We start from the raw sequence: 26301 nt of genomic DNA, 5'->3' as shown, positions 1-26301 counted from the left end.
ATTTTATCTCAATGTTCACATCTCTAAACAATATTTTATCCTGAAATACACATATTAAGGCACTTTGGTGCTTTTTTTTAGCCAAGATCTATATTGCAAAAATCAGGGAAGTGTGAAATTTGAAGGGCAATTTGGTCTCAATCCACACCTTTGTCCAGGAGGTGTAGATCATGTCAGTTCACATCAGAATTCACAGCAATCCAAGGTCTTGAAGTGATGCTGTTGGCTAGGTCTTTGGAAACACAATGAAGCCTTCCTATAATAGAAAGATGATTGCATCTAAACCCAAAGTGGGAGTTTGACTCTGCTTGAAACTACTGGAGAATGAAAGATGCTAGCAGAGGAATAAAAGTAAAGATGATTCCATTGAGGTATTAACCCTGTCTATATACACATGCGCGTGCACACAATGAATGTTTCTCCTCCTGACAAGACTCGCCGTCCCTCCCTTTTACATTCCAGAGTTATTACGTACCCTGCAGAAATGAAGAACTATTTATGCCCCGGGCATAGATAAATTCAAAAAGCATTTGCAATAATACAGAATGCTTAGACAAGCAACATTTCCCCCCTGCTTATGGAGCCTGGAAGCAAATTCCCACTGGCTTGCATAGATCAGGTCAAGAAAAATGGTGCGAGGGAGATGGCCAGGGTGTCATTGCTTGGCCATGATTTGAACCTGGGTCTCTCACCCACAGATGTCCAGACTCAAATCAGAAGGAAAATATTTCTGTATTAACTAGCCAGTGATCTGTGGTTTTTAGGTGATTTTAAAAAATTGTTTAGTAAACAGCTTTGATATTTTTTATGACATTGCAGGATATAAGTGTTTTTTTAATCAACCAGTCAATTAATGGGCCTGATACCCCTGTTGTGTATGTACATTAGTGCTACAGAGAACCCCTTTGTTTTCATTCTCCTATTTTCCATTTCACAGTTACCTCATTTCTATTTTCTAGACCATTTTCTAGGTTGTGTTGTTGGCTGGACCTGAACCAAAGGAGAAGCAGGTGTTTGCTTATAAAGCAGGGTTATCCCTGGAGTTAGGATACACAATGCCTTAGGGGTGTTGCCTCACTCTAAATAAGATCTGCGGGGTGCTGGGGCAGGTGAAATGTGCTGATTATGTAAATCCACATATTTTAATATGTGCAATGAATACTTAAATTTGTTCTTTCCCCCCCTTCCATGCTCAGATGCTGTTTTATACTGATTTCCCAGCATGAGTTTATCTGCCAAACTTAGCTTCCTAATAAGATCCTGCTCATCTCAGGGGTCTTTGGCAAGTAGTTGATATTGTTAGGCCGTGAGCTCAGCCAGAGGCAGTGTGCGTATCTAATCTTTTAATACAATAAACTGGTTTCTTTATGGATTATGTCAAATGTACTAAACACACACTTGTTTATTGTTTGACTGTGTAATGAGGCATCTGGGGCTTTGTACAACTTCAAAATATTAATAAACATGATTGCCTCTAAATAATAGATCAAACTAAAAGTGTTTTGACTCAAATAAACACAGGCAAGATCATGCCTGGAATTTAAAGACTTCCATTGATGACAAAAGCAAAAATGGGACTTGTCTATGCTCTGAGTTCACTTCTGGTTACCTACATAGATGTCAGTAACCTCATGTGAAAAAATTTCTGCACAGACCCTGCCAACCTCCATAGACCAAGGACTAAATTTCCATAAGACTTGTGCAGCATTTATTTTTTCCTCCAAATCCACAAAGACAAAGACTAGGTCTGGCAAAAGGGCTGATTCTCACCCCTCCTTCCTGCTTAGTCAGAATAAGCTCCCATTTTTTGTGCACAGGACACACCTAGTCTCTCATGTCGCCTTCCCATTGGTTGGGCTCTCTCAAGCTGTCAGTCATCTGCCCTCCTGCTACCCAAGATAAGGATAGAATGATGTATTATAGCTTTGTCTGCAGCTAAACCTCTTTAAGACCCTTCAGGTCCACCATGTGTGGAAAGTTTAGCCCAGGGGTCAGCAAAATTTTTCAGCAGGGGGCTGGTCCACTGTCCCTCGGACCCACAAATAACCCAGAGATGCTTTTTAAATAAAAGCACACATTCTACTCATGTAAAAACACACTGATTCCTGGACTATCCGTGGACCGGATTTAGAAGGCGATTGGGCTGGATCTGCCCCCCGGGCCTTAGGTTGCCTACCCATGGTTTAGCCCCTCATTTAGGCACTTTTTTGTTTGTCCCCCCCCCATACCTTCCTTCCTCGCTTAAAAAAATAAAAGAAAACCTTTCTAATTCAGACCCTAGAGGATGGTTCCAGAACACCCTCAGGAACATATCCCAAGAGCCAGGCTCTTCAAGTTGTACATTACAAGGGTTTGGCAAGCAAGAGATCATGGCAAGATGAGCTGAGTCTTTCTTCCAGCGATGTCCAGAGAGTAAGCTGGCAGTTTTCCAGTTTCCAAGTTAATCTCCTAAGAGGCTGTGAACTTCCCTGCATCTCACTAGCTAGGAAGGCAGTGGCAAAAATCCCTAAAGGTCAGAGCCTTCAGAGGGTTGGTGGGCTCCATGACACTTTCTTACCCAAGGGGAATGAACATATCACACACATTTGGCATTTCTAATATGTGGGGTGAGTAATAAAACAAAACAATATGGACTGAGTGCAACTGCCACTTCTCTGAAACTTTGGTATGCTGTGTACTATATCTTCATGAAAAATTAACTCCTAGTGGGCACTGTTGATTGTAGATGGTAATGAATTCACTACACTTTTTACAGGCTCGACTGCAAAAAATCATGTAATTTAAAAAGATCATGAGACAGTGAGGCGCTGAACCAAATGAACTTTTTGGAGAGGGATTTGATTTTTCTGATCTTGTTCCCAGTTGCTAAAATGTGCTGCTCCACACACCATTCAACACTGTCTGCTGGTAGGTAGCAGGTACATTAGTACCTTATGTACATTATGTATGTACATTATGTACATTATGTACATTAGTACATTAGTACTGTATTGAATATGCTACCAATGTATTTGAAGCTGAGGTTGCTTTTTCCCATCCTAGGAGAGTTACAAAACTATCACTGTCTGTCTTTCGTAGCTGGGAATAAATGAGAGGCGGTCTAAATTTTGTAAAGTTCATGCATCTTTTATGAGTTGGTACTGAATCAGTTAAGTGGCAGGCAGCTATACTGACAGTGGCCAGGTGCAGGGAAGCACAATTTGAGCCACCTTAAAATGAGTGATTGCTGAAGGTCTGAGAGAGAACAAAAAGTGCCTCCAGTATTTTGCAGGGCAGCTTCAAGCACATACCAGAAATTTAGGTTTGCGCAATTCAAGCGGATTAGTGCAACAAATCCACTTTAAAAAAAGAAACAGACTTTGCAGGAAATGTAACGAACAGTGTGGGAGGAATGAACGATTTAACACCCTGGAAGCAAATCAGGACAAATGCTAATCGTTGCAGAACTGCACCACCAACAAATAGCAACAAGTGCTCCATAAAAATGGGATACATTCTTACCTCTGTGTATACTTTGTGCAAGCGAATCAGGACAAATGCTCAATAAATTGATCATCTGGAGCAGCAATGAATAAATGAAGTTGGTGGCGCGTGGAACTACACTGAATGACTAGAGAACTGCATTGAAAAATTCAACGAGAAGTGTGAATTTTGATGGGTGGCTATGTTTCGCTTTGAGTATTGTTTCGGAAAATGCACATTGACTATGTTTGTTGAAGGGCAGATTATCTTATGGTGAAAGACAGATAATAAATCAAGATAATAATGATAAATCCGAACTGAAATGAATGTCTCCTCTGTGTGTGCCTGGACAGCTCAGTTGGTCAGAGTGTGGTGCTGATAATGCCAAGGTTGCAGGTTCGATCCCCGTATGGGACAGCTGCATATTCCTGCATTGCAGGCAGACTAGATGATCCTCAGGGTCCCTTCCAACTCTACAATTCAATGATTCAATGATCCCTAATACTGAATGGCTGTGATTCTCCAGGGTTTCAGTCAGGAGTTTTTCCTAGCCTTGTCTGGACTGAACCTGGAACCTTTTCTTGGCGAAACATACTCTGCCATTGAACTCCAGTCCCTCCCTTTCAGAAGGCAAAGCCTTGGGAAAATGTGAACCAATTTTGGAAGCTAAGCGAAAAGTACAGCTGAAAACGTAATAATATTAAAAGCTTGTATGGTCCCAGCTTTTAAATCTGCTACTGAAACTCAACAAGTCCGGCCTGCATTCTGTCTCCCCACCCCCCACTGTAATGAGTGTGATACCTTAACGCAAAAGTTGAAAGTCTCCATGGTCTGGATCCAATCTATTTGTTTGTTCTTTGTGGAAGAACAGCTTTGGTTCAGAGATTTCCAGCTGGTAAAACTTTCACTCTGTAAATTCAGTGTGAAACAAATGGGCTCCTTGCAACGGTGCCTTTGGAGAACTTTCAAAGAAGCCGACGCATGTCAGATGTATCCAATTAGCAGGGGGCTGTGACAGCATGTTGAAGCCTGGAGTCGAGAGAGGGAGAGAGAACCCCAAGAAGAGGCTGCGTGAATCACTGCGAGGTGATACGTCAGAGTTCTACAGTGCAAACATAATGTCTACTCAGATGCAAACCCCACTGAGCTCAGGCAAAAGGGGTCATAATTTTACTTTGGCATCAACTTCATTAACAACTACCATTCCTCACTTTTATTAATAAAGTCCATTTTCTACCTAGAAGTAATTCAGTCTGACATAGTAACTCCATTGGCACTTGGCTGGAGAACTGCACTTCAAAATTCAGAGAGATGTGAATCTTGAAGGATAACTCTGTTTTGGTCTGCATATAGTTTCATAAAGCATGAGTTAGGCAGGCTTGCCTTTAAAAGTGTGTTGCATCAAATGTCTCCCCCATTCCTACTGGTTGCATGTGTAAAAGTCCCCTGCTCAAATCTTACTAGCATATTCAAACCAACCAGGTTACTGATACTTAATGTTGTCTCTGTTACTCTGTCATGTGATTCACTCCTCTTACATCATCTTTGACTTCCCTTTGAAGCACACTTGGCAGGGAACAGACAGCCAATGGGTACAGGTTTTCTTTTTACAAGCTCTTGGTACTAAAATGTGTCAGTTATTACTGGTTAAATAAAGAAGAATTTGCTGGATCCCTAGATACAAACACGGGGCAGAATACTCTCCAGTAAGAGAGACCCCCTAACAGCGGTTTTAAACACAAAACATGCAGCAAAGCATGGGAATAGAGGCTGTTAGACCTTTAAAATATCCTATTTTGGTTTGCTTACAGTGCTTCCACTTTCTACCCTAGAATAGACAACATAGTTTGGCAAGTTAACATGGTGGGGTTTTTTTTTACTTACAAACTTTCCAAATGTCGGATTCATGTGTTTTTCCACACAGCAGCTAGAAAACACAGGCAGAAATTTTGGGTTACAAAATATGGTAAAACGTTTTCAAGCACATGGTCTGAGCTTGAAGCAATCAAGCTCAGGTGTCTGGTTGGGTTCATGTGGTGGAGAAACTTAACTTCCTTCCAACTTGAGGGGGCCTGACCTAGTTAAGTCTAGGAGGAAAGTAGTGATGCTATATAATAAGCTCCATATAAAGTTTGTGCCAGCAAATCAGGATTAACGTTCAATAAGCAGGTCATCTGGGAGGGCATTAAGGGAAGAAGCTGCTGTCATTGTCATAAGTGTCATATTGTTTGTTGTGCTTTAAGGAACAAGCGCTACCTAGTTAACATGGAAAATGCTCTTAAGCAATGCAAGCCTTTTTTACTTCAGGCTGAAGTGTTGAGAGCAAGATAAAATAGAGTGGATTATGTGTGCCAACAGTTCAGTGTCTGTTTACAGTGTTGTTCTTTGGGATGAGCTCCATGTAATCCAAAAACTGCTAGGAGGGCTGCCCACCCCAAACCAATCCTGATTGGAGGGGGCTTAAGCAAGACTCTATCTTAATAAAGTTGTGGATAGATGTGCAAGAATTGGCCTAGCAAATGGCCTAGTGAGTAGACAGATCAAATAAATAGCGGCACAAATGCTGCCTCAGTCATAATAAACCAGATCATTTCAGAGAAAACTAGAATAGTTTCTGTTAGCTTATGAATGAAAAGACAGGCATATTAAAAAAAAAAAAAGCTATTAATTTGCTGTAGTTCCTCAGATAGATTTAAACCGGATGCTTCTTCCCCGAGTTAAATTCTCTCTTCACCATCATACCTTGCAGCTGTCTGATAATTAAGTCAGAGACAAAGAATCAAAGTCTGGGAGATTTTGGAAAGGATGAACATAGGGGTTTTAAAGTTTTAGATGAGTCTTAGTTTAGGAAAACAATAAAACCCAAAATGTTTTAATGAAAGATCAGCTTTAACATCCGTAATCTGGCCAGACAACAGCAGGATGAGGAGAATGTTTGATGTAAAATCAAGGTCGTGCCCTGAAAATCAGAGACAGGCCTTGAGAGGGGTGTGTGTGAGCCATTAAAAAGGAAACAGAAACCTGAGAAGGGCACTACAGAGCTGCCAAGGCCTCTGCTCTGTCTCTCTTTTCTGTGAACATTCGAGTCCCTGTTTTTTCAGCATCCTGGTGTTGTCAGAGGAAAGACGATTCCAGAATGCAGAGGAAATCTAGGAGATTAATTTAAAAGTTTTGTTTGATCATGAATCTAGTTGCAGAGAGGAAGTTTGTTCATATATTTAAAAGTGCAACCCTAAGAGCAGATGAAATTATTGTCCCATAACGAGAACGCTTCAAATTGCTCCAGAGCAGGTAAAAAGCAGAATGGCAGTCATTTGCAGTTCCTCTGCCTGCTTTCACCTCAGAACAGGCACAAGAGCATCTGGGAAGGAGAGGACAAAGAAGATGTGGCCTTGAGGTGGCCTCTGAAGTAAGCCATATCTCTGGACCTCACAGACCTCTGGCCCCAAAGACATGTGCAACCCTCACCCAGCATTCCAAGAAAAGGGCCAGAACAGGAGTGAAAACAGTGTGGGATTCTGTGTTAGTGTATCACACTCATTACATGGAGGCAGGGAGAGAGAATGCAAGCAGAGGAGAGATTGAAAGGGGTGTGGGAAATACAAGCTTTTAATATTATTACATGCCACTCCAATCTCCATGAGCGGTGCAAGATTCCAGGGGTTGTAGGCAGTTGACCAGGGTTTGTGTTCCCTTTTGGGACAATGAGGCACAGCAGAGACTGTGGCGTCTTTATGATATAAGGTTTTATTTATGCATATATACAACCTGCACCTAGATGGAGGGATTGCAGAGCGTTCAAATCCTATGAGGGTCTGGCTCTGTTGTGCCTCCTTGTCTTCACTATTTCAGAAACATGAGATCTCACAGTTCTAGCTTCTCTGTCAGAAACCTCTGGGCCCATGTGCTGCTACCTTCAGACCCTAGACTGCCTATCAGACAGCCTGTTAGATCTTCCTAGGCAGGAAGGTGTATAAAATGGCTTTTTCCTGTTGTAGTTGAGCTTAGCTTGAGCAGCAAGTTCTTTCTGAGCTCAGGTGTGTTCCTGTACTTGGTTATTCATGGCATGCTCCTGATATTTGGCTTCTGTTTTCTCCTTCAGTCTTACTTATACTTTAGTTCTGACTGCTTCTCAGCTTCTCTAACAGCCCAGACTACTGCCCCTGGCCCAACCCTGACACCTCCTGTCCCAAACCCCAAACCATCCACCAGCAGCCTTCTCACCTTGGGATCGGACTACACAATCTGGTTTCATGTGCCACCATCAGAAGACAATTGTACCGTACATCTATAGTTTAAGGTGGCTTGAGCAAGCTAGCCAAGCAACACAGCAAAGGGCCAAGGCAACAATTTTTAAACAAAATTCCTACGCACGAAATATTGCATTTAATTCATTCCCTGAAGCCCTGATGTGTGCGCCAACATGAGATTGAGTTCCTAATGTGTGACAATACCCATGGAATATGAGATTAGGCATGCCATTGGGAATGCGGAGGGGGGAGGCACAAACTCATAGCAATTACTAAACTGTATCTGCATATTACATATTTAATTGAAATTATAAATTGGTAATTTATAATGAAAGGCTGCCAAACTGTAACCTTAATGAGACCAACCATAGAAACAGCTCGACATAATGGTTTAAAACCAGAGGGCAACTTTTGCTAGATTATGCCTTTGTAATAGCAGTAAATCATAGCTCTGCCATTAATATTCTTTAAAAGTGGTGAAAGGATGAAAGCAATCACAACCTAGATTAAATCTCATAAAAGTTTATGAATGCAAAGGAAAAGATGTCGCAAGGAATATTTATTAAATCCAAACAAGACTGAGGTGGGACTGATATTCAGTTATTAAATATGAAAATTTGCGTTTTCGTGGTTCTTCAGTGGTTTCGGTACAAGCAATCCAACCACCCAAATAAGCACCATGACTTTACATGTAACAAGGAAGTGGATGGTTGAAATATAGTAATTGTACAAGGAAGCTCATGTGCAGTGATCTAAGCCACTTTGAGTGAAGGAAACATTGATTTTTGCACTGGTTCTTTTGACATGGCATTAAAGAATATGGCAGATGCATATGATGTGGCAACAGCTCCAAAAACCCAAAGATCCACAGTGACAATAGAAACTAAGATTTCTGGAATGCAAGCATTCAGCCCGTTGGCTCTGCCAAAACTAGCTCTTTCGTACATTGAGGCTTACCAGCAAACCATTACCAAGCTTTACTATACTGTTTACTTCCCACTTAGATTAGCAAAGCATCCATCAGCATGAAAGGGTTATTTACATTCCCCATAGAAAATAATGGCATCTGTTCATATCATTAACAACTAGATCTCTTGTATTCACTGATGTTTAGGAGAAAGGGAAGTGAAGAGTCAGGACTTGGTCATCAATCTAGAGTTCTCCATGGACTGAATCAGGCCAGCCCTACTATTAGGCAGAGTGACACAGCTGCTTCAGGCTGCAGGTGCTGGTGGGTAGAGAGCAGTGGTGAGGTGCTTGAGGACAGCAGTGGTGGAGTTAGCTGCATGGGTGCCCGGAGTGGCGACCAATGCCATGCACCTGGGGGGTGGGTCAAGCTGCTTGGGGGGGGTGATCCGTCACGTGCAGTGGTGGCAGTGGGACCATCCGCCGCACATGGTGGTGGCAGCAGGGCGAGCCCCCCGCGGTGTGCTTTTTTGTCACCCCCCCTCATGGATGACACCTGGGGCCAACCGCCCCACCCGCCCCCCCTCCCTACGCCCCTGGAGGGCAGAGCTTGGTGTGCCATGCAGCTTACTCCACAAGTATTGCCAGACATTAGGAAATCAATCTCATGTTGGCTTATTTGTTAGGGTTTGGTAACAATGTCTCAGTGGTGTAGGATAATAATAATAATAATTTATTATTTATACCCCACCCATCTGCCTAAGGATGTTGCTCAGAAGCCTTTACATCATGCATCAATGAAAATATTTCTGAGGCACTTAGTGCTTCAGGTGGGCTTACTAGATGCTGTTTTCGCACCGTTTTTGCCGTTTTTGTGCTATTTTAGGGCCATTTTTGCCTTTTCGTGCCACTTCTAGGTTTGTGGTGATGTGTGCGCGTGTAGTCATGCATGCCTTGAATGCACGTAAATGGGGAGTTGCCTGTACCGCAAATGGTGAATCTGTGTGGTTTTTCCAATGGCAGCTGCCAGTGGTTCCAAACAAAGATTTAAAAATCCATGGAAAGAGGGGACAACCTTGTCTGGGAGAAAAGCGGAGAAGAAGCCATTATGCTGTATTCTGGATCTGGGCATGAAATACAAAGTGAGCACCCAGTGCACAAACTCGCAGGGTATACAAAATGCCGGAGTGTAGATAAAAGATGGGGACCGTGGACCCTGCCTGCTCCACATCCAGAGAAAGGAGAGCAGAAGTTGATGTACTGGACCTATTCAGCCCAGTCAATTACAAGGTGAAGATTATCTGCCACCTGTCGGTGACATACAAATCCGACCTGGTTTGGGTGGCTCAGCGTGCCTATCTGTCTGCCAGAACCGCTGCAAGGATCTTAGCGTCAGACTAGATATTGATATTGACTATTCAGCTTTTCCCCACAGAGATTCATGCTAAATCCCCTATTAGCATAATGCATAAACATGAGTCAAACAGAGAGCCTGTATTTACATTCATTTATCCAGAATTCATAAATGTTTTACACCAGCTTTCTTGCTGCAGTTAAATATTAAGTGCTTATATCAAGGTCAACCCTTCCTAGGGCGAGAAACTGAAGCAGAAGAGTTATAGATATGAGAATATTATACAGAGGGTTAATTAACACTTGAATCTGGGTCAAAAATGGCATACTTGATCCTCCAACTAATAGTTTAAATGTGCTGAAACGTTGTTTGCCGGGGAGCTGGGATTCTTCTGATCCTATTGAAATGTAACCAGAAGGAAACAAATGGCTCAGTGCAACATTCAGTGGAGCAGGAGGAGATCAAATATCCATGTTCGTTGGGGAAGATCTTGAAGCAACTGAGGAGCAACATGTTTCACTTCAATCTGGGATGACTCCGCCATGGATCCAAGGCAATCTGTGGCAAATAATTAAGCAACTTTGAGAAAGTTTATATTATATCCAGATCTTCATGACCTTCTGTGTTGTTACTGCACAATTCGCCACGATTCGCTATATTCCACTCTCAACTTCTGCTTTCTTTTAAAAGGAGGAACTGTGACAGTGAGGAGCTAGATTTCGGGGGAGACATGGGGCTGCCTCCAAGAGTTGTATCCCTATACAGACATTTTATTCCCTCTGTTAGAGATTTGGGGTAAACCCTGGAAATTAATAAATGCTAGGATTTTGTGTTCTTTGTGATATGAAAAGAGAATATAAGCTGCAAGGGGATTCCTGGGCTGCCTTACGCAAGCCAGTCTGGCTGGCTGAGGGAAGAGTAGAGCTGTTAGCGTTACAATAGAGAGCCATTGAGGGTCATCAACAACTCCCTGTCCCAGGTGTGACCAGAGACAGGATATTTGGACGGTTGCCGGGGTAACTGCTCTGGGGGAGGGCAGGGGGCTTCTGGGAAGAAGAGAAAGAAAGGGGGAGATCCACCTTGGCGAGGGTGAAGGAAGGACTGCATGAAATGCTCTGGACCATGCTGTAAGATCTGGACCCCCTCTAAGCAGTGGCGGAGCTTCATGCTCTGGCACTGGGGGGGGCGGAGAACAGGCGGGGGCGGCGCACATCCCAGGGGCGTGACGCGCCACCCATAGGGGCGTGATGCACTTCCTTGGGGCGTGGTGAGCCGCCCGTAGGGGCGTGACATGCGTCCTGGGGGTGTGGCGCGCAGCGTAGGCAGGGAGGCAGCCGCGATGGCACCCCACTGGGATCGTGCTGCCAGGGGCGGTGCACTCCCCCTGCACTCCTCTTCCTCCACCAGTGCCTCTAAGCAGACCGAGGGTGTAAATAGGCAAATATTTCTTAAAGCACGGCAGCCTCCGCCATGACTTCTATTCTCAAAAGGGACACAGACCCTGTGGGGGTGTCTGAGATCCCATGCGCTCTTGCCATGGCTTGGCTGAGAGGGACAGGCACCGGGTTTTTGTAACACCTCTCTCTGTAGCATAGATACCATTACTTAGGCATGCTCTGCACCATGTTCTTGGCACAATAATGGTACATCGGTGGTGGGTTTTTCTTGTTTTCTTATTAGTTGTGTTGCAATCATTCCCCAATTTGTTGTTGTTGTTTAGTCATTTAGTCATGTCCGACTCTTCGTGACCCCATGGACCAGAGCACGCCAGGCACTCCTGTCTTCCACTGCCTCCCGCAGTTTGGTCAAACTCATGCTGGTAGCTTCGAGAACACTGTCCAACCATCTCGTCCTCTGTTGTCCCCTTCTTGTGCCCTCAATCTTTCCCAACATCAGGGTCTTTCCAGGGAGTCTTCTATTCTCATGAGGTGGCCAAAGTATTGGAGCCTCAGCTTCAGGATCTGTCCTTCCAGTGAGCACTCATGGCTGATTTCCTTAAGAATTGAGAGGTCTGATCTTCTTGCAGTCCATGGGACTCTCAAGAGTCTCCTCCAGCACCATAATTCAAAAGCATCAATTCTTCGGCAATCAGCCTTCTTTATGGTTACTACCACACTATTGCTGCCTGGAGGGACTATTGTGCAACAACAACAACAAAAGCGGGACAACCTCCTACCCACAGCACATTTATGATATGAAAAGTTATAGGATTTCAGCAGGAAATTACAGAATATACACTGCTGTGCATGTTTTGGAAATGAAGCAGTATGACCACCCCAAAACCACCGCAGATGCAAGTAGTATCGAAAGTGAGATTGTGTATGTATGACTGCCCCAGTCACATCAACAGCACAAATCATCATGAATGCACAGTAAAAAGGACATCTGGAAGTGTCATTACTCCAAGGTATGATACCATGACATGGAACATTTCTCTATACCTGCTCGACGTGATTAGCTGCCATTGACAGACATGGAGAAACCGCATTGTGACATCACAATGTGACACTTCAGGTAAATTCTGAAGCATGTAGGTGTGAAGGAGGATCTGAACACTAGGATGCTGTTTTCTGCAGCAGCTCTAGCCATGTATTTAAACATTTATAGGTTATTTTTCTATTTTTCATTTCTTAAATAAACAGGAGCATTGAGAAGAAGACTTGAGTGGATCCATACAGCATCTGACACACTCACTTATTTACTATTTATTGTCTATATCTGTAAACTGTGGTTGAACCACAAAAGTGGCTTTCAAGACCAGATTTATAGTAAAAGAAAACCAGAACAACCATCAGACACATGGTAAATCATCAAGTGACTCTATCCAGTTTGGAAACCTAGAGTGTTTATAGCTCTTCTGCTTGGGCCAATATTAGAAGCTTTCACAGATGCACATTGTGGTGTCTTGTATGAAAAACAACAAAGTATAATAATGGTGGTGGTGATAGCTAGTGTGATTATTTATTTATCTGCACCTACATATTTTCAAGTGTTCGATGCACTTTGCCTAGATTATTTGAAGAAGCTTTTAGCAATCCTGTATGGTAGGTCGGTGTTGTTACTTTCATTTTGCAGACTATTTTCAAAAGAATGGTGAGTTCATGAATAAGCTGAGATTTGGGCTCCCTGTTGCATCTTAACCCACCAGAATAAGAGATGCAAAATAGGTAAGATGCACTAGTCTAAAACAAGCCATTGCCTAATCTAAACCACAGCATCATACATGAAATAGATATTTAAATGCGAAAAGCATGAATACTTGAAATGAAGAAGGGAGAAATAGAAGAAGGGGGACCCCTCACGCCAAAGAGAACACAGCACATCTAAATGTTGAATCTTTATGTCTTTTAATTTCCTCAAAGAAGGACCAGTAGGGTTTGAAATGCACTGGAATAATAAATATCTCTTTTGTCTGCCCCATTGCTTTTCGCTCCTATTTCCAGTTTAAAAAAAGATATACCAGGAAAGGCCAGCCAATGAGCTTGACATCTGCTCTGAGAGGCTGCTGTGAAAGGGTTTTAAGAGTCATGATGGGGGACCATCTAGGAAATCTCACCATGATTAAAGGTAAGGGCCAGCAGCACACATTAAGGCATGGGAAGGTCATGTCGTGCTTAACCGGCCGGCTGGAATTCTTTGAAGATACTCCTGCCCTGACAGATAAGGGGAGTTTAGTGGATTTAGAATATTTTGATTACCCAGAAGCATCAGACAGGATTCCAGGCTGGAGATTAATGACTATAGTAAAAAAGGGGGGGAGGGGGGGAGAAACTGAGTAAGAGGTAGCACAGTCCGCAGTGTGAAAGAAACAAGAATTGAAGACTAGATGGAAAATTTGGTTCAGACAGAGAGGGACAGAATGCAATTGTATAAAACACAGAGGCGGTTTTTGCAACTGTTGCACTATTGTTAAACAAAATGTTCATTTGGTGAAAAAGGAAGGTCTTTTGAGTTCAGAGAGATTTCCATTTTTTATTTTTTATTTGTTATTTATTCCTTGGAGCTGTTTGCAAAAAATACAGTCAAACCTCAGTTCCTGAATGGCTCCGTGTCGGAACGTTTCGGCTTCTGAATGCCGAAAACCCAGAAGTAAATGTTCTGGTTTTCAAACGTTTTTTGGAAGCCAGACGTCTGACACAGCTTCCACTTATGTGCAGGAAGCTCTTGCAACCAGTCGGAAGCCACACCTTGGTTGTCAAACATTTCAGAACGGATTACGTTTGACTGTATATACAATAACAAAAATAATCGATTTGAGTCGTATGACTCAAATTAGGGCTACTAGACCCAATATGTTTAAGCAGTGTGGCCTAAAGTAATTTCTGGGGCCCCTCTGGGATTAGAGGCCCTAGAGCTGAAGCTTCATTCGTTTCACAGTAGATCTGCCCCTGTAGGAAACTTAACAGAGCCATGCCTTCAGCAAACGCCCTCACCTCCCTAGGGAAGTGCACCTGTTCCCATCATTACTAACTTCCAGGAGGAATTTGGAAATAGTCTTGTTTACTCAGACATTTGGTGGCTGAAGAATGCTGTTTCTGGCAACCAAGACATCATTGGATGGAATGACGTTTTAACTGTAACAGATTTTATAATGTTTTTAATTGTAATTGTTTTTAGAATGCAATGGTTTAACCATCTTAGAATGTTTTTGATTTGGAATTGTGTATCCGTTTGCTGCCATGAGCCCCTTCAGGAGAAAGAGAAGGATATAAATTCAGTAAATAAATAGAAAATGAGGTTATTGTGTTATGGCTGTTGTTATTTTTATTAGATATTATTATTGTTACTGTATTGTGGTTAATATTATTAGTTAGTTAGTTAGTTAGTTAGTTAGTTAGTTAGTTAGTTAGTTACCGGTAGTTGCTTTTCTTACAAAGTAACCCACAAGGGACACACTTTAAAACAAGCATGCCAGTAGCTGCTTAGCTAATAATCTACCTGTACTTGTGTTTGGCTTTTAGCTGAAGAGTGCCCAGCTGTCTGACATTACAGAGGAGATCTCTCTGTTTGGAGGACTATCAGAGGGACCACCTCTGTTTGTCAGCTTTAAAGATAAAGGTAAAGGTAAAGGTAAAGGTAAAGGGATCCCTGACCATTAGGTCCAGTCGTGACTGACTCTGGGGTTGCGGCGCTCATCTCGCTTTATTGGCTGAGGGAGCCGGTGTACAGCTTCCGGGTCATGTGGCCAGCATGACTAAGCCGCTTCTGGCGAACCAGAGCAGCACACGGAAACGCCATTTACCTTCCCGCTGGAGCGGTACCTATTTATCTACTTGCACTTTGATGTGCTTTCGAACTGCTAGGTTGGCAGGAGCTGGGACTGAACAATGGGAGCTCACCCCATCGCGGGGATTCAAACCACTGACCTTCTGATCGGCAAGTCCTAGGCTCAGTGGTTTAACCTACAGCACCACCCATGTCCCAAGTCGGCTTTAAAGATAGACCCCCCTAAAAAGGGCAACCAAGGGTCTTGACCCATCAACACAAAGCACCTACAAAGCAGACACAGAGGTGATTTAGTCACAGTTTCCCCCAGTATGGTGAGATGTACTGTAAATTGTAGTAATTGCTTCTAAATTTGCATCAACACATACGCATTTTCACTTGTAAATTTTGTGCAAATTCACATCCTCTTTTGCCCTCCTTTATTGGTGATGCCTTTCCTCAATGCATTAGTGCCTCCCTATTTATTTGTAAATGAATGTAAAATGGCTTCCATGGGGAAAAGAAAGCCTCTCAAGAGAGAATAAAAATCTTTCCTGAGCAATCTAATCCTCTTTGCAGCCTTGCCTTCCTGAGCTCAAATATTTTTAATATAGGCTGGTGCTCTCTTTTCCTGACACATGCCTTGCTTGTCAAATCTGCCGATTTAAAACTTCTGGTGCACTTGAATATCCAAGACCCAAAAGTTACTCATCTTGTCGCCTTGACGGATCTCTGTATCTCTCCTTCCTCTCTTGCTCCAACTACCTTAATTGCCAGACAGGAGGCCCATTACGCTGTAATTCACTGTTTGAGGCGAATGAAATGGCTAATTTTCTCCCACAGGCCTTCATTATCTCTCCTAGACCTACAGGAAAAACTCTGCAAAGCATAATTATCATTCATTTCCAGATGATTTTGCCTGAATGCACTCTCCTTTCTTAACAATATAGTCTCTTTCTCCTGACTCTGGCTTATCAGAAGTAATAACAGAGAAATAAGAGAGGACATGGATTGCTCTGAAATGCATTATGTGTGTCAACCAACTATCAAAGGCACAAAGCAGCAAGGTACATATAGAAGGAAGGAGCTGGGATTTAAGAGGCCACGGAGTTGGTGATGTTTTGTTCTCCTTTTCCCCACACGGTGGGAAGTTCAGAGCAGCCCTTGCAGGATCAGTTTCTCTCAGAGAAAAGAGTCCGGGAGACCTATGGGATGTTCTTACCCATATTCATTAGAATCTTAAATCTGCTTTGACAAAACATAATATGGAGTTCTCTACACTGTAAGACGACTCTCCATGTTCTTCTGTTTAAAGCACTGAATATCTCCCCTTTTTTTCAAATTAGGGTAACTGCTTCACTAAGCCCCAGGCACAGGTTATAGCCAATTTGAACACAAAGGTCATGCACAGTGCAGGAATAATGCTTTGTTGCAGGCCACTAGCTTGCTCAGGTGGTTAAAAAAATAATAATCCCAGGGCAACACTATTAGGTTTGGTTTTATTATAATAATAATAATAATAATAATTTATTATTTGTACCCCGCCCATCTGGCTGGGTTTCCCCAGCCACTCTGGGCGGCTTCCAACAGAAATGAAAAATACACTAAATTTTCTTTAGACGAGAGCACTCTGAGACTTAGGACATAAAAATATATATTTATTTGCTTTATTTACAAGCTTATGTACAAACAGAGCACAAGGAGATGCAATGTGGAACTCCTGTGAGGGAGCAAACTTGCAGCATAAGAACATAAGGACATACGAAGGCAGACATAGGAAGGAGAGCTGGGGGGGAATCACATCAAGCAACCAAAGCACCCCTTTGGTTTCAGATAGCACATGGGTGGACAAGTCTAAACAGCCAGGGACACCAAATTTCATGGCCCTCTAACAGCTATGTGGCTCATTTACCAGAAGTAACCTATTTAGCATTAACTCTGGAAGTGTATACTCCAAACTAGGAGGGTGAGGTCTCACATGCTCCTCGAGATCTCATGCAATTTCTGTGAGATCTTGCCTGAAATTGGCGCCACTGGCACATAGCTATCAACCTTCCCTTTTTTTGCAGGAAATTCCCTTATTCCAGCTTTGTTTCCCGCTGCTATCCCGGATTGTTAGATATCCCGTAGACTGTCCCCGGGAAAGGTGAGGCTGCTGATCCCTTATTTTCAAATCTGAAAGTTGACAGCTATGCACTGGCAGAGGTAGCAGGGCAGGCGGGGTGCCTGCAGACTGACCCTTCTTCCTAAGGCCACCTAGTGAATTTATGGCTGAAATAACTCATGTGCCAAGCCACAACAGTGCACCAACTCATCCAAATCACCACAAAACCTCTGCAAGAGAGAGTTTGGCCTTATGGCAGAGGTCATCACCAACATGGTGCCCATAGGTGTAATGGCACCCTTGAGATTTTCCCCAGGTGCCCTGGAAGCCTCTGAACCTCCCTGCCACACACTCAGTGCCCGCTTGGTCATGAGGTGATTCCATGTTTCTCTCTTGAAATGTACATAGAGCTGAAAGAAGAAGCTTGAAGGAGAACATGCGTTTAAAGAAGATTGGAAAATGTTTACTGAATATATGGGGGGGGGGATTGTGTACACTTGAAAATGCTGGCAGCATTAAGATAAATTCAACAGTGTAAATAAGTTTTGATGGATGCACTAATGGAATACTGAATGGTTTAGTTTATGTAAAGTATGCAGGACTTTATGGTATGCAGAATGAACCATGGAAAGAGGAGAAGGGATATCATTGATATTTTAAGAATGTTTAAATGGGGTATTCAAAATTGTAAAACAGAAAATTTAATAAAATTGCTCTTTCCCAACTCCTCTTTCAATTCCAGGTGCTTTTCAGGGCTCACAATAATTCTGTTGGATCTTAATTTTACCCAGATCTTTTTGAAAAAGCAAAGTCTCGCTCTTTCTGTCTCTCAGTGAGGTGGGGAGGCTGATCTGGGGAAGAGGGCTGAGAAGTAGCTGCAGGGGGTGGCACCAGGACTACCCTCTCAACAATTCAGAAGCTCCCGTGGGCCTAAACGGTTTGCCCATCCCTGCCTTACAGCATTGTGCTTGAAAGCACATCACCGTGATAAACCCATAAACCACAGATGAATCAGAACACACAGTCCTTGAGATAATGTGTTCTGGATCCAGCTGAAGTGAGTTGCGAAACCTCCCATTGACATCAGTGGATCTGGGATTGATCTGGCTGCAGCTTGTGTTAGGGAGGATGACACGATGAGCCCCACAGATTTCCCAGAATAATCTCACATCTGACTCTTGTAAAGCACTCTTCACAAACACAGCCGAGCCAAATGCACATAGCTGCAGCGTGATGCAGACATCCATTTATTTATTAACGTGCTTTTATTTTTGCTCATTTTGCAAAAGCAAGAGCTGAATGTCACTGCTCACATCTAACAAATTCAGAGGCTCCTTCCGAAGCAGCAGCTGTGTTTATTAGTACAAGGCACGGCATAAAAGTGACACAGAGCCCAACCATTTCCTAATTGCTTTGTTGGGCTCTTCCCCTCCCCTTCCCTCCTGTTAGCAGATCCTCTCTGCTCTGTTCCATTCAGTCACTTTGGTGTGCCAAGTAAAACCAACATGAAGACTGTCAACATCAAGTGTCTCTTGTTTTTATGTGCCAAGAAGCCCCCCAAAACAACTGCGGGAAATAGAAGGTAAATTCACAATGTAAAGCATGCAGCAAGAAATGTATCACTTTATAAAATGGGTTTTCAATTGCCATAAGATGTGGCCAACCGAGAAGATACGCATCTGCCTTGTTCAAATTCAGATCATCCAGCCCACTACTATCTTCTCTGATAAGCGGAAGAGGCCCAGGGCTACTAACCGAGCACCAAAGTAATCATTGTACACAGACAAATATACAGTAGTACCTTGGTTCTCGAACGTAATCCGTTCCAGAAGACCACTGGCTTCCGAAATGTTTGAAAACCAAGGCACAGCTTCTCATTGGTTGCAAGAGTTTCTTGCTCTCAGCAGAAGCCACGTCGCACATTTGAATTTGGAAAAAACGTTCAAAAACAGAAGCATTTACTTCTGGGTTTTTGGCGTTCGAGAACCGAAACATTTGAAAACAGAGGTGTTCGGGAACTGAGGTACCACTGTATTCTTAGGTATTCAGATAACACAACATACAGGGGCAAATGGAACCTCCAAGTCTTTCCATCTGGCTTTTGGGACTCTCCCCAGGCCATACTCCCTCCACAGCTGCCACCCCTTCTTCCCACTCCCCTCACCCATCCTACTTCATGCCCAGATGGGAATGGGACCCTTGGGTGGGAAAACATTTCCCACCTCTATTCATCTTAAAGGCTAACAAATCGTATTATGGTGTAAGCCAGAGTAGCTAACATGGCAGCCTCCGGATGTTACTGGACTCCAGCTCACATCAGGCCTGGCCAGCCTGGCCAATGATGAAGTATCAGATTTTTAGCCTGCCCTTCCTCCTGAAGGAGCCCAGGGTGGCAGACACAACAATGACAAAGCATTCATTTTTAAATCTATAAGTAGTTTAAAGGTAAAGGGACCCCTGACCATTAGGTCCAGTTGCGGACAACTCTGGGGTTGCAGCGCTCATCTCGCTTTACTGGCCGAGGGAGCCGGCGTACAGCTTCCGGGTCATGTGGCCAGCATGATTAAGCCGCCGCACGGAAACGCCGTTTACCTTCCCGCCAGAGCGGTACCTATTTATCTACTTGCACTTTGACGTGCTTTCGAACTGCTAGGTTGGCAGGAGATATGTAGCTTAGAACTAGGGCTTATGGGGGGAGGATGATGGGAGTTCTAGTCCCAACAACTTGAGGGCACCATGTTGGCTACTCATCAGGTCTAAAATTTTGTGGAAGCCTGCGGATTAAACTTCACTTGTCAGGTGATTCTATTGTCCATGAAAGCATATGGCATAAGCCTTTTGAAGCAGTAAAGTTTGTTAAGCCTTCACTGTGCTACGGGTCTATGGATTGTTTTTGCTGCAGCAGTTTAACATGGCTATGCTTCTGTAAACCATCCATGTAACTACTATGTGTTTCCAGGTGAGAATATGTTTTAAGGTTCAGATGGCAAGAAAACCACAATCCCTTTGTGCTTTTACACAAGATCTGTTTTTAGAACCCAGGTCATCATAGGGGTGGGGGGAGATTTCCCCACTAGGAAGGAGAAGAACAATCAAAGTGTTGGCTTTCCCCAAGACAAGAACACTCTCAGAGGTCTAATGGCTCTGAGTTAATGGCATATTATGCAAACAGGCCCCTTCTTACTCGCTTTTCGCTCAGACAGAGCCAGATGCATGCCAAATGTTCATTCAGACTAGAACATGGGCCATTTGTGTACATAAACAGTTGTGTACCTGATTGTTTGAAACAAAAAATACCCTCCTTCAGTCTAATATGTCAGGTACCTATTTATCTACTTGCACTTTGATATGCTTTTGAACTGCTAGGTTGACAGGAGCAGGGACCGAGCAATAGGAGCTCACCCCGTTGCGGGGATTCGAACCGCCGACCTTCCGATTGGCAAGTCCTAGGCTCTGTGGTTTAACCCACAGTGCCACCCACGTCCCATATGTCAGGGGAGGAACGTATAATTCTAATCCATGGTGCAGTGGAGGGGGAACACAAAGGATCGCAGCTCTGCAGATTGATGATGTCATCTGCGGAAGCACCAGGGTCACTGATGGACCTTCCTGACTCTGGCAAGTGAATGAGGTGTTAATGAGGCTTCCAAGTTTGCTTGTGACAGATTGCAGCAGCATGAGGAAGACAGAGAATGAGGAAAATAGTCAGAGACAGGCCTTCACCTTTCCTTTGAATGGGGTTGTGACTGCACGCTAGAACTTTAAATGGTTAACATTTCTTTGCAATATCGTATGCATTTCTAATCAAAAGTGAAAGGTTGCATTTCAGGAGGCTGGAGACCTCTTGTTACAGCTCAGTGTGTTTTACAAGCTGGGCCTATGCAGTCAGAAGTCAGTGGGTTGTAATAAATTGGGTATTATACAGATTCAGTCCTTCTGACTCAAGGAATGAGTTGAGTAGCTCGGCAGCTGTATCTTTTTATATATATAATTTTTATTAAATTTCATTATATTTTAGAAAATTCACTTAAACAACCTTCAAATATCAAAGACCTCTTCTCTTTCCATGGTTCATTTTGCACAACATAAATCCCTGCATATTTTATATAAACTAAACCATTCAGTATTCCCTTTACTGTTACATCCATCAAAACTTTTTTACACTGTTGAATTCATCTTAATGCTACCCACGTTTTCAAATATACACAATTTTCCTCCATGTATTCAATAAACATTTTCCAATCTTCTTTAAATGTATGTTCTTCTTGTTCTCCTATTCTATAAATTAGACCTGCAAGCTGCGCATATTCCATCAGTTTCTGTTGCCATTCTTCTTTAGTTTTCCATTTTTGGTCTTACAAAACATGAGCTGCAGTTGTGGCATACATAAATAACCTTTTTTGACACCTGGGCGCTTGGCAGCTGTATCCAGCCCTATTTAGGATCCACTCTGGGAGGGGCTAGAAAAGGTGCCCCAAACATAGTCTGCCAAAGAAGTGCATATACACAACATTTACCCTTTTACGCTTTTACAGCTGCCTGCATTTCTGGACTCTACTTGAGGATATGTCTATGAACTCTTATTGGGATTGTGGCTATGGGGACTGTCGTGAATGATCTACTCCTGCACTTCAAAATTTAAAACTACATTGCTGATTGCAGCACCCTATCCTACAGCATCTGGGACTAACTGGGTTAGATTCATCAGCACCAGCACCTTTGGTATAAAGCTCCTTATAAAGTACCAAGAAATTGCATTGGATGATTTGAATCTGTTTGGTGTTGCATGGGCAGATGTTCTGGGCACTGCAATTGGTGAGGTTGAGAGCAATATGTGCCTGAAGGTATATATTCATTCAGAAAAGCGGCCCTTGCTTCCTGGAGGCATGGACTATGACATCAAAGGTAGGATCACAGAGAGCGAGAGACAGGTTTCAGACTAAGAAGCCCTGTATCATGCTAGTGGTGAATTAGCAAATATAAATCAGAGATTAATATTGAAAGCTCTTTTACATAGCCCAGGAGACAGTTTGTCAGAAAACTTCTACCACAAGGTTGTGGATGACAAGGCTTATACATATATAAAAAGATGCAAGTGACAGTCTTTGAATTTTTTTGCGCTTTTAACTTTTTTTATTCATCAACAGCACAACAATACAGCTCCATCTAAATTCAAACACAGACAAAGAAAACAAAAGCAAACTGAAAACTCAAGAGAAAAAGAATGCACAACTCAGGTGAAGTTGTAGCCTATTGCAACTTAAAAACTATTGCAGATGTATTGTGGAAAAAGTGCATTGGACTGTAAAAAATTTGCATAGGAAGGCACTGTTCGCTACAGATAGTAGCTGGAATTTTAATGCCTCATTGTGGCTTATGATGTGGGCGTGTCTAGTAGTAAGTCATTTTTGGTATGATGTTTCCGGCATCAATTATGTATTGTCAAAATCCTTGATATTGGCAAATGTTCATGCACTTATAAATTGCATTCATTCATGTAGTATGGGGATTAATGCTGGGATAACAAAGGTGGATTTTGTGAGCCCTTATGGCTACTTAGAGACTGAAAGGATACATACCCATTGTCTGCTATGCAATGGTCTGAGGACATCACTTCCCTGCCACATTTGAACATACAGTGGTACCTCAGGTTATGGACGCTTCAGGTTACAGACTCTGCTGACCCAGAAATAGTACCTCAGGTTAAGTACTTTGCTTCAGGATGAGAACAGAAATCGTGTGGCGGCGGCAGCGGGAGACCCCATTAGCTAAAGTGGTACCTCAGGTTAAGAACAGTTTCAGGTTAAGAACAGACCTCCGGAACGAATTAAGTTCTTAACCAGACGTACCACTGTATTTTGTATAGTCACCAAGAACACAAGACTAAGCCAACACAAAGAGGTACTGAAAAAACTGCTTTAAAGCAGCCAAAGGTTTATGCTTACATCTCACTGTAACATCAACTGAATAAAATCTGCTGATGGCGTCGTCCGTGAGTGGAGAAAGTGCATTGGAATAGGATAGAGTTTGCTATAACTATTCCCATGGGGTATTGTTTCCTGGGCTAAGTCAACATGAAATGATCAAATGGAGACTTAATAAAATATTGTGCTCATACTTCTACATAGTTCAATATCATACTTTTTTCTATTCAGGAAGTCACACACTGTATCACTATCAAGGCAATGATATGCAGGTGGCTCTTTTATAGAACAGAACACAGCACATGCTCAAATGTCTTTCTCTGGACTCTTGACATCCCTGGTGTGAAAGATAAATGCAGTCTCCACGAGACAATAAAAATGGCTTTTCTGAAATGCATTTACTTCTAGCTTGGAACTCAAAAGGCCTGGACCTTTGAGGCTTGAATTCAAATCCCAGTTCAGACCATAGGATGAGATGCTCTAAAAGTGGTTTACCCCCTCACCCCTCTTAATAGTCCCCCCCCCTTTAAAGTTTGCATTACAATAAGAATGATGAAAAAAGGCTTGCAGAAATCCAACCATTGCTTTCCTTTGTGCATCACCTTCACACTTCAAGAGACAGGGTGAGAGATGCCTTCATTTCTTCGGTGCATTATTGAGTGGAAACAACTCCTGCAGAAAACACCCTGCAGAAAAGATGAATTCTCTTCTAGGTCAGGGATAGCCAATGTGGTACCACCCTCCAGATGTTGCTGGACTCCCAACTCCATCAGCCTTTGTCCGCATGGCCAGCCATCGGGGTTCATGGATGGTGTAGTTCAGCTGCATCTGGAGGGCACCATGTTGGCTACCCCTGTTCTAGCCACTGAAAGAATGCTGTCCACATTTATTTGTGCCAATGCACTTTGCCTGTTCCTTGTATACAATGTCTTTCTCTACATAACTTATTTCTCCAAGCATCTCAGAGAACAAAGGAAACCGCCAGTTCTGGAGCCCAGTAGGAGGAAGGAGTCTCCCAGGATCTCCCTGTTGGTCCAGCTGGGGGCGTTGACTACAATTACAAAAACGAGGAACCAGATGCCTCACCAGAGGTGTTCATGGCTTCCATGCTGCAGAGCAGATTTTCAAACAGGTTCTTAAAAAACATTTTCTACCTCGTTTTTCATAGGCTTTTTCTACAAAGCTCGGTAACTCTCCTTGGTTATTTTATTAGTCTACGTCACTGATTTGATTAGCCATTTCAAAAATGATTAATGCTGCAAACTTTGTTAACTTTGATTGTTTTGAATCATTGCGCTGTATTGTGCTTTTATGATATTGTGAGTAGCTTTAAGTGGGCTATGCCCCAAGAGACGGCATGTAAGTACTTTTATAAACAAATACATAAAATCTTATTCATCTCTTGTGATTTTTTTTAACCTGTGTAGCTACAATATCAAGAATGAAGCATGTTATGCACATAAGATAATTAAAGTTAACAGCCCCCATAATGAGATACTTCATTTAACATTCACCATAATTACGCTAGTCATAAAAAATGTCATTAGGCATTAATGCGGATGTCATCCACCCTTCCACAGGAACCCCACCATAGTTCAGTAATAATTAATGCTCCATTAACACCTTAAATGTTTCATTATTTATTCATTTAACGTTAACATTAATGAGGCTGTGTTAAGCAAACATGTTCCAGCAATTATCACGCACAACATCCTGCTTGAGGACTGGCTGAGCAGGAAAAAGGAAATGATGTAAACCGATGGTTCCCAACTGGTGCTTTAAGCCTCACCAGGAAGTTGCTGTAGGTGAACCCCTCACAAGCGGACAATAAAATGGGGGAAGTCCTGTGGCATATTTAAAGCTAGCTGATTTGTGTGTCGAGACAAAATTAAAAAATTCCTTCCAGTAGCACCCTAGAGACCAACTAAGTTTGTTATTGGTATGAGCTTCCGTGTGCATGTACACTTCTTCAGATACGGCAGACCAACACGGCTACCTAGAAAGGAGAGCACCTAGAAAGGAATGCTGTGATCACCAATAGTCAGTGATCACTGAAAAATAAGTCATGTCAGACTAACCTGATCTCGTTTTTTGACAGAATTACAACCCTGGTAGATGAAGGGAACCCAGTGGATGTAGCCTGGATTTCAGCAAGGCATTTGACATGGTGCCCCATCATATTCTTGTAAAGAAGCTGGTAAAATGCGGTCTTGACTATGCTACCACTCAGTGGATTTGTAACTGGCTGACTGACAGAACCCAAAGGGTGCTCATCAATGGTTCCTCTTCATCCTGGAGAAGAGTGACTAGTGGGGTGCCACAGGGTTCTGTCTTATTCAACATCTTTATCAACGACTTGGATGATGGACTCAAGGGAATCCTGATCAAATTTGCAGATGACACCAAACTGGGAGGGGTGGCTAACACCCCAGAGGACAGGATCACACTTCAAAACGACCTTGACAGATTAGAGAACTGGGCCAAAACAAACAAGATGAATTTTAACAGGGAGAAATGTAAAGTATTGCACTTGGGCAAAAAAAAAAAAAATGAGAGGCACAAATACAAGATGGGTGACACCTGGCTTGAGAGCAGTACATGTGAAAAGGATCTAGGAGTCTTGGTTGACCACAAACTTGACATGAGCCAACAGTGTGACGCGGCAGCTAAAAAAGCCAATGCAATTCTGGGCTGCATCAATAGGAGTATAGCATCTAGATCAAGGGAAGTAATAGTGCCACTGTATTCTGCTCTGGTCAGACCTCACCTGGAGTACTGTGTCCAGTTCTGGGCACCACAGTTCAAGAAGGACACTGACAAACTGGAACGTGTCCAGAGGAGGGCAACCAAATGGTCAAAGGCCTGGAAACGATGCCTCATGAGGAATGGCTAAGGGAGCTGGGCATGTTTAGCCTGGAGAAGAGGAGGTTAAGGGGTCATATGATAGCCATGTTCAAATATATAAAAGGATGTCACATAGAGGAGGGAGAAAGGTTGTTTTCTGCTGCTCCAGAGAAGCGGACACGGAGCAATGGATCCAAACTACAAGAAAGAAGATTCCACCTAAACATTAGGAAGAACTTCCTGACAGTAAGA

The 26301-nt window shown here is 42.9% G+C and overlaps 2 long non-coding RNA genes across 6 annotated transcripts; one reads left to right on the top strand and one right to left on the bottom strand.

Moving 5' to 3' along the window:
* Positions 1-234: 234 nt before the first annotated feature.
* LOC309367577 lies at positions 235-6613 on the bottom strand. Its single transcript, XR_014167236.1, has 3 exons — positions 6484-6613; positions 4264-4491; positions 235-476 (listed from the first exon to the last, which is right to left on the bottom strand). It is a non-coding gene; the product is annotated as an uncharacterized lncRNA (long non-coding RNA).
* Positions 6614-12602: 5989 nt separating this feature from the next.
* On the top strand, positions 12603-24359 carry LOC309367552. Of its 5 annotated transcripts, XR_014167204.1 has the most exons (6): positions 12603-12774; positions 13048-13139; positions 13416-13539; positions 14934-15030; positions 22429-22518; positions 24163-24359. It is a non-coding gene; the product is annotated as an uncharacterized lncRNA (long non-coding RNA). The 5 variants fall into 5 exon arrangements; XR_014167203.1 differs by lacking the exon at positions 13416-13539; XR_014167206.1 differs by lacking the exons at positions 12603-12774; positions 13048-13139; positions 13416-13539 and adding exons at positions 13560-13715; positions 21817-22003.
* Positions 24360-26301: the final 1942 nt, after the last annotated feature.

The sequence above is a fragment of the Podarcis melisellensis genome (assembly GCF_964234715.1).
Source record: "Podarcis melisellensis genome assembly, chromosome: 3".
Lineage (NCBI taxonomy): Eukaryota > Metazoa > Chordata > Lepidosauria > Squamata > Lacertidae > Podarcis > Podarcis melisellensis.
The sequence above is the reverse complement of the archived record's forward strand: the minus strand, read 5'-3'. Positions and strand labels throughout refer to the sequence as shown.